Raw genomic sequence first — 13,535 nt, forward strand, 5'->3', positions numbered from 1 at the left:
AATTCTTTTATAATGAATATCTCACTAAATCTTCTCAATAGTCCAAAAACCTAGAACTGAGAAACCCATGGCACAAGGAGAGCCAACTGTTTCCCTTGTCCGCATCAGAACCTGTCCTATAGCATTTTATGGCCTCCCACAGGCATGGCAGGAGAAGGTGGGGAAACTTTGGACACTAGCTTGAGGATCTGGGCATCAAGGAGTCAACAGAAGAAAGGAAAAGATTAGGACAGCAGATGGTATAAAGAAAGCTATGTTTGGGGGGTGTTATCTGACGGTTGAGTATATGAAGAATGAGAGAAAGCTAGAGAGAAACTTAGAAATCACCCGGGAGATAAACAATGATCTGATTGGAAAGATGTAATGGGAAGAAGGAAGGGGTATAGAGATAATGAGGTATCTTCAAAGACCTGGGAACAAATTAAAGGAGAGTAAGATCCACTTAAGTATTACTCTGTGGATTTTAATACTGTGAAAGATGGAAGAGCTTTTAGAAACAGGAAGCTCCAGAAACAGGCATGATAGCACAGCATGCTAAAATCCCAGCCTGCAGAGCTGGGAATCCCACATGGGCACTAGTTTGAGTCCCAGCTGCTCCACTTCCAAATCAGCTCCCTGCTTGTGGCCTGGAAAAGCAGCAGAGGCTGGGTCAAATCCTTCAGCAACTACACCCATGTGGGAGACCCCGAGGAAGTTCCTGGTTTAGGATCAGTCCAGCTCTGCCATCTGGCAAGTGAACCACAGATGAAACACTTCTCTCTGTGTCTCTCCGTCTCTCTCTGTAACTCTACCTTTCCAATAAAAAGAAATAAACCTCAAAAAAAAAAACAGGAAGTCCAGTGAAAGAAAAATGTCTGTGAAGGAAAATCACTGTATTTGGGGCATTTGGAGTTAAAAATATGGGTAGATGTAATTGGTAAAGATGACTGGAAAAAAGTTCAGGCACCAGGCAACCAATGAGATGAGTACAACTGCCAGGCTATAGCCTACATACCTAAGCATTTAGGAAATGGCTCCCTGTTTGTTCACCCAGCCAGTCAATCACATCTGTCTCTGCACAGGGATCCTAAATTGCCTGAGCAGATAACAAAGACATGTGCGAGATTTGAGGACATCCTGAACAGGGTGAAGAAGGACCAAAACAAACACAACAACCCAACAGGCCAGGAAGAACTGGATATAATTCAGTGATTTGAAATCATTCTCATTTGTACTCTGCAAAGATTTGAGAAAATCAAGTCTCAAGGAGTATGTTGCTGTTGTAAAACAAACACCAGTGACCCATAAAGATTCATTCAGAATAAAAATATATGATTAAACTATTGAGGTCATAATAACAAAATTTTCACAAGGGCTTTGTAAATAGAATCAAGGACTTTACTCCATAGAGTGCATGAGCTAATTAATAGTATCCAAGACACAGCGAGAGGAAAGATGAGAGAGTTAGATGACAAATCCAAGGAGACCAAAGAAATAGTGCAAAAACAAAACAAAAACCCTTAGGAGTTCCCATGTCAAATGAATTCATCTGGTTCCTTGCACAGAGAATAGAAGAATCATACCTAGATACAACCCTATAAGATTCCCACACTAGGGCTCGCATTGCAACATGGTGAGCTAAACCACTGCCTTGATGCAGGCATAACTTTTGAGCGCTGGTTCAAGTTCCACTTCCATTTCAGCTCCCTTCTAACACGGCTGGGAAAGCTACACAGAATGGCCCAAGTGCTTGGTCCCCAACTACCCGATGAGAGATCCAGATGGAGTCTGGACAGCTAGCCCAACCCTAGCTGTTCTAGCCATGTGGGGAGTGAACCAGTAGATCTCTTTCTCACTCATTCTCTTTTTCTCTAATGCTGCCTCTCAAGTAAATAAATAAATCTTAGAGAAAAAAAAAAGAAGGACGTTCACACTTAGAACATAGTAAATCTTAAAATCCTTCAGCATTACAACCCAGGCCACCTTCATAGATGCCTTGGCCATGGGAGCAAAGTGGACAGGAGGAGTAAGAGGTGAGACACCCTCCAGGGAAATGCTTCAGTCTCAAGGGGCCACGGTCCTGCTTGCATGTTCTCATCTTCAGAAAACTCTCCATGCACAGTTTAGTCCACAGTGGATGCGATGTTGTCATGGCCACCCAGAATCAGTGAGGAAGCAGGAGTTACCTCTCCTTGTACATTCACCCTTCCCTTCACCAGACCTGATGCCTAACAGAGGCCAGGGCATGCTAACTGCTGGTGTGGACATAACGAGGAGTGGATAGTTTTCACCTCTGTTACCTGCCTCTCCTGCTACATCATTATTAGTTCTGCAAAACCAAGCTCCTAACCACAGAAAAGATCACTCTGCCTGTCATCTTCCAAACCGTCCTGAATAATAAATTCATGTGGATTATTAAAACTCCACCTTGTACGGAATGGCACTGCAAAAACCTGGAAATGCACTCCCTGCCAGCACCAGTGCCCAGGCTGCATCTACCATTCCTGCTTCCAGGGCCGCCTAAAATCGTCCTCAGTGTCCTTGCTCCAGTGTGTGTTGCCTTGATCCACTGCTATTCAAATACAGTAGCTTTCCCAGCAGAGGGCTTCCTCAGCTCTGGGATAAGCCCAGCATGGCATTGTCGCCTCCACCATGATGCACATGGAAGCCCAGAGTGCTCCCATGCCCACAGCGCCCTCAGAACACTTGCAAGGCCAAGTCTGCAGGGTTCTCACTCTCAGTACGATCTAGTCCCCACTAGCTGCATGTCCTACAAACCCATCCATCTGACACTGTCTCCCAGAATGAGCACTCAGGCCCACCAGGACAGTCACACAGATGCCTCCTAGTCCTCTGCCTTATCAGCAAACAATTAGAGGTGCCCAACATGTAAACCACCTCCTGGGTTGACGGCAATAAGGCAGCCCCTGATAAATCTCCCCAGCAATAAGGAACTCCTTGGTAAAGGAGAAGCCCCAGCCAACGGCATTTTGCCTGGGACTTTAATCCCCCAGATTAGAACTCATACATGCCTTGGTAGTAACCAGCTTCCAGCTGGCCCACTCCACTGCTGCCCCCTTGCCATGGATTTCAGTAAATCCACCTTTGCTCACGGCCTCCGTGTTCTACTGTTGAGTTCTTGCTACCTATACCACTGGCCTCACTGGCCACATCCGGTGACACCCCTGACCCTCCCCTGAGGTCTGGTAATTTGTTAGAGTGTCTCACAGGATTTAGGACAACAGCACACAGTTGCTAGTTTTCAATAAAGTGTACAACTGAAGAGCAGCCAAAAGAAGGAGACACATGGGGTTACGTGTGGGGATACAGGTGTAGGGCCAGGTGTGGGGCACAGGTGCACAGTTTGTACCATATATGGCATGCCACCCTACAGCAACTTGGTTTTTCACCCACTGCAAAGCCTTTTGCATCCTCTCATTGGATGAAGGATCCATCTGCTGGCCCTTGGTGATGGCTCTGTCTCTGGTCCCTGGTCCTGTCCAGTGATTGATTGACAGGGATGTGGCTGAAAGTTTCAAATGTCTAGTCACCTGGTTGCTTACAGCAGTAATCAAACCCATCCCAAAGCTCTCTGGGGGTCCGCTAAGAGCCACTTTATCAGATAAACTCAACTATGTTTGAAAAGGGCTTATTATAAATTAAAAAAAAGATGTTCTCACCCCCCATCACAGAGGAAATTAGAAGGGTTTCTTGAAGTCTTATTCCTGCTGTTCTCAAAAAGTTGACCAGATCAATGACTAAATGTTTTCAGTTCTTTAATAAAGAGCGTTTTTTTTTTTCTTTTGAAGAAGAAAATGCTCAATTTCATGGTGGCCCAACTTAACCTTGTCTACACTCTGCCTGTATCATCACTATCCTAATGAATTGAAATGAAATGAATTCTTGGAGGAGCTTTCTGTTTAATATATTCCCATTTATATGTATATAGTGATGTATGTGTTGGTGGGGCTGGGGGGAATAAAGGTGGTCACCACTCTATTTTCCCATCTGTTCAGTGACCTAGGCTCAAAGCTGGGCTGATATCTTTGTAGTCCACATTCGTTCTTACTGCTCATTCACCATATTAATACCCTGACCTTTTCTGCATTTTTGTTACTGATTGGTAAGAAAAAAAAGCTAAAGATTGCCTTTCAGCCTCCACAACCAGAAATCTATCCATCTCTCTCCTTACCTTACAGCATAACCTTGAGCAAGTCCTATGCTGTCTCACATGTGGGCTCCTAGATATTTATATTGAGGGCAATGAGGCCATGTAATTCCTAAAGTCTCTTCCAGCTCTGCCATGGAAGTGTTATACCTGAGTTTTTCTCTCTTTCAAAAATCAAATGATTGTATAAGTCAGTGGCTCCCTTATATTTTCTGTGCATACCAATAATGGAAATTTGCAGTAAAAATGCTTGGAAAAGTCAAGAGGAACAAAGAGGAGATGCGTAGGTGCCAGGAAGAGGACATTTCCTCAGCTGTCCTGAGCTGAGATCCCAAGCTGGTAACATCAACCTGCCAAGCTGCTAGGAGGGAGGTACCTCTCATTCAAACAAATGTCAAGTAAGGTTTTCAGTGTAGTAGTGGACATCCCACATCACAGTGCTTACAGCTGTTCCCGTCTATGGCTCCTGACTTCAGCTCCCAGTTAGTGCAGACTGGGGCGGGAGGGGGGGGCAGTGGTGACAACTCAAGAGATTGGCTCCTGACTTCAGCTCCCAGTTAGTGCAGACTGGGGCGGGAGAGGGGGGCAGTGGTGACAACTCAAGAGATTGAATCTCTGCAAGAAACCTGAATTGTGTTCTTGGCTCCTAACTCCAGCTGCATGCTAGCATTTGGGGAATCAGACATTCCCTCTCTCCCTCTCCCTGACTCTCAAATAAAAACTTTTTAGGGGTTTGAAGTACTTAAATAAAATGTGCGAGGTCAGGACGAAGTCCTTTCCTTGGGCCTGAAATATTTCACTGTGTGACAGGGAAACTGGTGCTGCTGTTTTCAAGACAATAGGCGAAGTAAGAACAGGAGTCCCAGCCTCAGCTTCAGTCCAGATATTTGTCCTTGACCAGGGAGAGGCATTATACCTATGAGGATTGGGGTGTCTATTTTTCCATTCACTAGAAAAATGGTGGGTTTTTTTTTTTTTTGGTACTCATATTTCAAACTCCAAGATGAACTCTGCTAAAATGTTGATCACACAGTCGGGTGCTATGGAAGGAAGGCAATGAAGAGGTGAGGGGCTGTGTGCAAACCCTCGGTGGGGAGGTTTACAGTAAGCACAAGCGTCCCACTGGGACTGCAGCCTTTTTAGCTCTCCCTGGGGGGTGGGGGTGAGCATTGACCAGGGTGATGCAGCCCCAGAAATCAATTCAACACTAATGAGGCCTGCAGTTGGGAGCAGACAGGAGCACATGTTGTATGGAGTGGGGCGGGGGGGGGAGTTGTGCGTGATGAAACCAGACTATCAGAAGATGGGACAAGAGCCTGAAAAAACAGCTATGTTTGTCCACTCCTGCAAATTCAAGGTAAGGGTCATATGAACTGGCAGTGAATGCACAAAGCAAAGGTTCAGACCTGCAGGCTTTCCTGGTTGAGGGTTTTAACTGTTAGTTCATGGTACAGCCAGCACTAGAAGTGACATACATTAAAGAAATCTATTTTTTTAAGACCACTGTATCTTTGGGAAAGTTGGAAACTTAAGGCAAAAGATGGGAGGGTAACCAATAAGCAGTTCACACTGGTCTTTTCTGGAGCAGAGGTCCAAAACCAGTGACAGAAAGCATCTTGACCAATGCCAGGCTTTTCTTCTTTGATCTTGTACTGGCTTTGTGCTGCTCTGTTTTCCTTCATTCTAATGTTTGAACGTGTCTGATGCATTTTCCAGGCCCACGGTGTGTAGCTCCAGGTTAGGGTTAGGGTCAGTTCACAGCTGCAGAGCTGTGATGTACTCTCAAGTCACCAAGTTCTCTTTTACCTGAGTCACAGCCATCTCTGCTAACTGGTGTGTCCCTGAGGGCACCTCAATTTGAATTCCCTGTGGTTTTGATATGCATTTCTCTGGTAACTAACGAGGTTGTACATCTTTTCATGCATTTACTAGCTAATTGTTTATCTCCTGTGGAGAAATGTCTATGTAGGTCCTTTGCACAGTTTTTAATCAAGCTATTTCCCTTATCATTCTTTTGTCTTACTTGTTCTTCATATGTTCTGGATACATTCATTTTAATAGATATGTGATTTGCAGGTATCTTTTTTTCCATTATGTGAGTTCTCTTTTCCTTTGCTATTTAAAAGTTTTAAATTTTGATGATATATAGTTACCCTTTTCTTTTGTTTATAATGATTTGGGTGCCATTAATATCCCATTTCAGAGGTGAACAGGTGGAAGAGTAGTTGCCACTTGGAATGTCCGTATCCACTTCAATAGGATGCCTACTCTGCTTCCAATTCAGCTTTCTGCTAGTGCAAACTGCAAAGCAGCAAAGGATGTCTTCAGTTCCTGGATCCCTAAATCCACATAGGAAACTCCAGGTGCCTTAGCAGGGAGCTGGCTTAGAAGTGGAACAGCTGGAACTCAAACTCGTACACATATGGGATGCTGGGTGGTGGTTTCATCTGGCAAGCCATAGTGCTGGCTCATGAGTGCTCTTGGTCAGCCTAGGTCCCCAACTCATCCATTGCCTGAAGGAGGAGATCATCTTTTATTCTCCGAAGTCAACATCATGGCAACCCTGTCAAGATACAACTCTGCTCCTAACAAGAATGTTGTTTTTCCAGAAAAGAATCTGGCTTTAACTTCACAGAACTGAACACTTTGCAGAAATGTCCTTGCCAAATCAAAAGAAGGACTATCTGTCCTTACACAGGAGGACAGTGTGTCTACTTCTAACAAAACAGAAACATCTTGTCACCTTGAAATTACATATGTTCATTTTCCTACCCCTATCCTGGACCTCAGATATTGGGTTTCAGGATCTGGAAACTATTTCTGAATCCAATGTAGAACAATTCTTTACTTAGATTTATCATCTACTTTCTAATTAGCAATATTTTTACTTAAAGATTTATTTTTAATGGAAGAATTATGTCTCATTTCTGATTTGGAAAATCTATGTTCTCAGCTTGGGTTGCCTGTTAACTTTTTGAAGATTTATTTATTTTTTACTGGAAAGTCAGATTTACAGAAAGAAGAGACAAACAGATCTTCCATCCACTGGTTCACTTCCCAAGGGCTGAAATGGTCAGAGCTGAGCTGATCTGAAGCCAGGACCCAGGAAGTTCTTCCAGATCTCATACACAGGTGTAGGATCCCAAGACCTTGGGCTGTCCCCAGCTACTTTCCCAGGCCACAAAAAGGGAGCTGGAAAGGAAGTGGAGCAGCCAGAACATGAACCAGCATCCATATGGAATCCAGGTGTAAGCAGGCGGAGGATTAGCCACTGAGCCACCATGCTGAGCCTGCCTTTTGCTTTTTTGATGATTTTCCTGATGGTTCTTTCTGGTTAGTAAATGAGACTTGAATCAGTGTTCACATTGTTCTAGAGCAGAGATACAATCAGATGGGTAGAAAATTGAGAACACACAAATTCCTTTAATAAGAATGATATGAATACAAGTGACAAGCATCCATGCTTTTTGAAAAATTCATATAAACTTTTCTGAGTGATTTATTCAGCCCAATATCATTTGGAGAAGAAATGGAATTTTTAACAAAGCTTCTTATATTTATGCTGGTATAAAAATAAATTTGAGGAAAAAATAAATCAAGAAAGTAGACAGTTAACATCAATGTTCTCTGATATCTAAAAAATATACTACAGCCAAACTGAATGCTGGCCACTCTGTCAAAAGCAAATAATGTTCTTTTTGTCCCAAAGCAAGAGTTAATCCTCATAGATTTTTTTCAATATTAAAATTCAGGGAAAATACAACTATTTCCTAATCTGAGTTAGGTACATGTTTGCATTCCAAGTACCTTCACAGATATCCCGCACACAGTAGAAACTTAAACAGGGAAGAAATTCAAACAACTTAAAGAAACTTAAACAACCTAAACAGTTCAATAAAATAGAGTAGGAAAGTGAATGTATGCACACACATGTGTGCATGCCTGTGTACGTAAACACACATGTGCTTTGCAGAGGTTAGGTTTTTATCTCCCCACAGTGTATAGGCTGCTTTCTCCACACAATAGCCCTCATCCTCCTCTGGTTGATTTCATGTGAATGCTTCTCATTACCCAAGCTTTATAATTCTGTAATGTTCAATGAAATATGAACTTCTGGGACTGAATAGTTTTTGACACCTAGCTTGCTTGCCAGATACTTCACATTAGCTGTATTTGGCAGGGATGGGCTTGCAGCTGCATCACAAGGGAATGCCCAGGGAATGAAGAAGTGGGCAGGAGGAGCTGGCAGGAGGGCTTGGGGGGAAATGGTCTGACATGGAATCAGTGAAGGAGATGGAGCACAGACTCTCAGCCCCTCCCACATTATGTTCCAAGAGACTCCAACTCTGCATCATGAAGAAACGCCCTGCTCCACTGTCTGGCCATACTCCTTCAGTTTCCGGCCTACCGATTGCATTCTGACTCAAACATCATTTCCTGAAATTCAGCTCCATTCTAGAGAGGAGGTGGGCAAACAGGTCCAAGGGCAAGATCACATTATGGCATCCATTCAATATTCCTAGGCCAACAGTATATTTAAAAAGAAAGACACCTCTGGTCGAAGGATCATGGACTACTGAAAAAAATGAGTTTATAATCAGGGGTGTATCATAGCATTAAATGCCATCGAAATGGGTTAGCATGCCTAAAAATAGTATAAAATTAGAAAAGAGGGCTTCAGTATGAGGTTCCCAGAAGCGGAAGCTGCCACATTTACTATGTGACAGGACCTGATTAGTTCCTAGTATTAACATATTCTTTCCCTCTAGTGATAGGGCCCAGATGTAGTGAGACACTGTGTCCAGGAATACATTACAGTTGGGAGGTCAATGCAATGTAAGTCAAGGAACTGCATGGCTCTTAAGAAGCATCTTTAATGATGACATAGGAGGTGCCATTTTGCTCTTTCTCCCTTCCCTTTGATGTCTCCTGCCAAATGTATGATGGCTAGAAGCCTGAAACAGGTGATTCAAATTCCTATTTCTTACCAGAGGCTAAATCCCCATGGTATTCTAGTCCAACTTTTCTCACCATCTGGAAAGCATTGCTTCTTCACTTCTAGATCCTGCATTTGCAAACACACCTGGATGCCCCCCTCTGGGTTCAGCCACAGTAATCTCCAACTGAGTGTACTGGCCCTGCCTTAAAACTTCTGTGTATCCCGACTCCTTTAACACCTTGTCAGGTTGCAAGACCCTCTGTGAACTTGCAGGACTTAGGACACAAACCATCCTTACATGGTTCACAGCCACACTAGTCTTCAGTCTGTTCCTTCCATACAGGGTTCCCTTCACTCACAACCTTACTGGGACCTTCTTGACACTCCCTCGCTTCAACTGAAATATAATTTCCTCTGAAGAACCTTCCTAGGGACCCTGAAATGGCCTTTCAACTGTTTCCTTTCTTTCTGCCCCAGTCTGGAATTGCTTTTCTTTGACTCTCCCATCAAATTATCTCCCTGAGGACTGGGCCCCCATTTGTCTCATCTCTGCTGTATCACCACGTTGTCTCTCAAATGGCAGAACCCTCAGCAGACATTTCCATGGGTGTTGGCATGGCAGCCCCAGACAAGCACTGTGCAGACTGTCCTTACAATTGTGTTATTCAGTGCAAAGTGACATTAGCTGACACCATCCAGTGTAATGCCTGAGTATCTTGCTCAAACTAAAACCATGCCCTTCCAGAGTAGCTCCAGCCAATAACTGACTGAACATGGCACAGGTTAGTAGGTCCTAACCATTTAGCCCAACATGGTGCTCTTGTTTAGGCAATTTTTTGCCCAGTTGCCTATCAGGTTGAGCAAATCACTGTTGTATCATTATCTGGAAATCATTCTGCCTGTCAAGCCCATTCTATTATACTCACGTACCCATAAAGTTAGGTCCTTCCAGGGGTAACATGGAAATTATGCTCACATTTCAAGGACTGAGCCCAATATCTGAGGCTTAGAGCAAGGTGAATGTGCAGGTAGTCAGGATGATGTGCACTACTGTACCAGTAAACTCAGTGCAATCTTACAAGGAGGAAAAGCCTACAGCTTAGGGTTTTTGTATGGGTCAACTCAGAATGTGGGTACAGGCCGAAAACTGGTGGTGGTTACATTCAGGCATGGCCTTGAAAGACAATGGTGAGTGGAAATCTTCCCAATAGGAAGAAGTTCAAGCAAGTAAGTTGCCTAACCACCTTGTGCAGAGGGGAAGGTGGCTTGAATAGAGAATATAAAGGAATCCATGCTGCATGGTCAGAGGCCTAAAGCGAGAGAGACTCAAAGAGGTAATAAGGAAGCCCGCTAGTCACGGATGGATATATGAAATATATAGTTATTAAAGATCATTGCATTTTATGGAAAAGCCCACCAGAAACCATCATAGTGAGGACACTGAATAAACAAAGCTGAAATAGTGCAGTCAGGTGTCATTGGCTCTTTATCACTCACCATTGGCATGGTGGCACACTGAATGCCAAGGTGATGCGTGGGACTGAGGAACACGCATTACCACTTTCCAAGCCTGATTGGTCATTACTGTTCTGAAGGCTAATCAATCTGCAATGGACACTAACAGTAAGAGAGCCATTGTCCACTTGGGACAAACTGGCTACTTTGGCCTTTGCCACCCTAGATAGATCAACCACTAACCAAACACTTCATCCTGATGTGTAAAATTTTCCAGCCATCAGCGCCATTCACAGACATGGACCTCCACACCATGTAGCATCTGAGCAGGAGACTCACTTTCTATTGACAGAGGAGTGGGACCACAACTCATACTCATTTCTCATCCTGCATTAGACAGAATGACAGAATGACCATGAGACTCAGCTGAGAGGAAATGCTCAGCAAAGCTGGACTTTGAAGTTGGGCTATCTTACTGCAGGATGCAATACACACTCTAAACCAGAGAAGTCTGTAAGCTTCATTGTCACAAAAGGAAGAACACACAGATCCATGAACCAAGGGGTAGATTCACAACTCTCAAGTTCAGTGGTGTTAGAAATACTAGTCCTACCCAAGAGGCTTACACCTGCCAGGGAATGTAGCAAGGATGCTGTTGAACCAAATTGACTGTCACTCTCTGAGGACTCTGAACTCCGTAACTTCAGATATCAGCTGGCAAGAGAAGGAGTCACTATTCTGGCACAGAAAACGGCTGCTCATCAGAAGAGGAAGCTGGAATTTGGGTCTACGGTAAAGCAAATATGCAAGGGACATGTGTTGAGCTCAAATTCAAACACCACTTGGTCATATCCAGGTATGTGTACTTTCTTGCCCAATTCTGATAGCATAAACAAGGACCTAGGAAGGGCATGAGTAACAGGACTCAAATCTCTCAGGAAGGCGTACTAGAAGAGGTAAGAGGTAAGGGCATGAGGAATTTTAACTGGTTAGTGGAGGAGGGAGAAAATGAGTATCATTCATGACACTGAGATCAAATTCAGCAACAGGTGCTGTAGTTTATACTCTGATCTCCTTTTCTGAAACCTGGAATAATGATTCCCCAAACCCAAATAGTATAGTTCTGGATGCTGACCAGCCTTTGAAAAGGAACTTGCTGTTCAGCTGCAAGGAGTATAGTTATCTAGACCTACTTCCAGCTGCAGTACCTTTGGAATCCACAACACTGTAGACGTTAAGGTCATGCTCCTCAGAGCAGCCACTAGACATCTGCTAAGCATGGGGTGGGTACAGGGGCCCAGCTGTATGTTCCTCAACAGGACAATGGGCAACAGGCAATCTCTTCTCTGGAAGTCCATGCTGGATTGGCTTCATCACATCTGCACTGTGTTTTGAGCTTCCTCCTGGACAACACTTCCTTCCTTTGCCTTTCATAGGCGTCAAATGAGCACTGGAGTCTGAAGGCTTTCATCCCCAGCCCTTCTTCCTCTCCCTTTATATTTGAGACATTAGTTACTTCCCAATAAACATCTTGTACTCCCAACGCTTTCAGCATCTGCTTCCTGAATGAACCAAGCTGACACATATGGCAAAATAATTTGAGATCCAGCACCCAAGTGACAAGCCTCTCACCCTAAGCCCTGTTGATTATTCTTCCTGCATATATGATTTATCTGTTCTTAATCCCATTTTCATTGAATTTGACCTTTACTATAATTTGCCTTCATATTTATTTAATGAATAAGTGTTATAAATAATCATAAATACAATACACTGTAGATTGCAAATAGTACAGAAACAAACTTACAGTTTTAGACTTGTGTTCTAATCTCTAGAGCTTACCACTAATAATAGTCACTTTTATTTTGACATGCATGTCAACAGGCCAATGAGAGAATGAACATTATATAACCTACTGGATAGTTTTAATTTTAAATGAGTTTAGACATATATTTTCCATGTCAGCATAGGTAATTATAGCTCACTCCTTTTAACAACTGTTAGTGTAATTGAGCTAACCATTTGGAGCACTAAAGAATACTGGCTTCCAGGATTTTGCAATCATAAACACGGCTACAGTGCATCTCTCTTCATGGTTAGTTTTCTGGAAGCGGATGTACTAGGTCTTTGTCCACTTTTTACCTGGGATGTTTATCTTTTTTTTCACAGGGTTCTTTAAATATTATAGAAATGAGATCACTTTCTGATACATGTGTTAAAAATGTTTCTCTGTTAGCTTTTGATTTGATTTTGACATGCTCTTCTGTATAAACATTTCAACTTTATAGTCAAATTTATCAGTCATTTATATCACGGAGTTTAAATTTGGAATCTTGCTAGAAGCAAGTCATCTACGTATATTTCCACTTTTCATTTTTAAGTATTTGAATCTTTATGCTCTGGAATTCATCACAGCATGGGTAATCTGATTTTATTTTTTCCAAATGGTTGCCAATAACTCAATTATCATGTATTAAATGATACATCTTCCCCCATTGATGTGAAATGTCACACTCTAAATTCCCATAGGGCATCTTAACTACTATGTTTCTGAATTTCTTGGGACTGTGCAGAACCTGTGTTAATCAGCCCTATGTGACTAAGCAAATGAGATAACCAACAGCCTGGGAATACTCATGTAAGTCAGTAGGAACACTCATAAAGTTCCCGGTTACTGGTTACTAACACAGAGTGCAATGCTGATTGTTCAGTAAGACAGTCTTCTTTTCCAACAGGGCAGAGAGAACAGGGGAAAGGCCAAGGTTCTGGGGCAAGCTGGGGTTTCGATGCCCTCTTAATATAAAACCTTTCCATTAGGGCTCTTGGATTTTATGAGAACATGGCAGTTTTTAATCAGTACGTACTGAAGGGAGTCTTTGTACTTCAAAGCCCGTTGCTACTTCACCCACCGCATTAGTAACCAAAGTAAGGGGATCAGTTGCAACGAGAAATCTGAGTATCCTATGGCATCCCTCTGCAGCAAGGCAGCCTTTC

Source organism: Ochotona princeps, chromosome 14 (assembly GCF_030435755.1).
Source record: "Ochotona princeps isolate mOchPri1 chromosome 14, mOchPri1.hap1, whole genome shotgun sequence".
Taxonomy (NCBI): Eukaryota; Metazoa; Chordata; class Mammalia; order Lagomorpha; family Ochotonidae; genus Ochotona; species Ochotona princeps.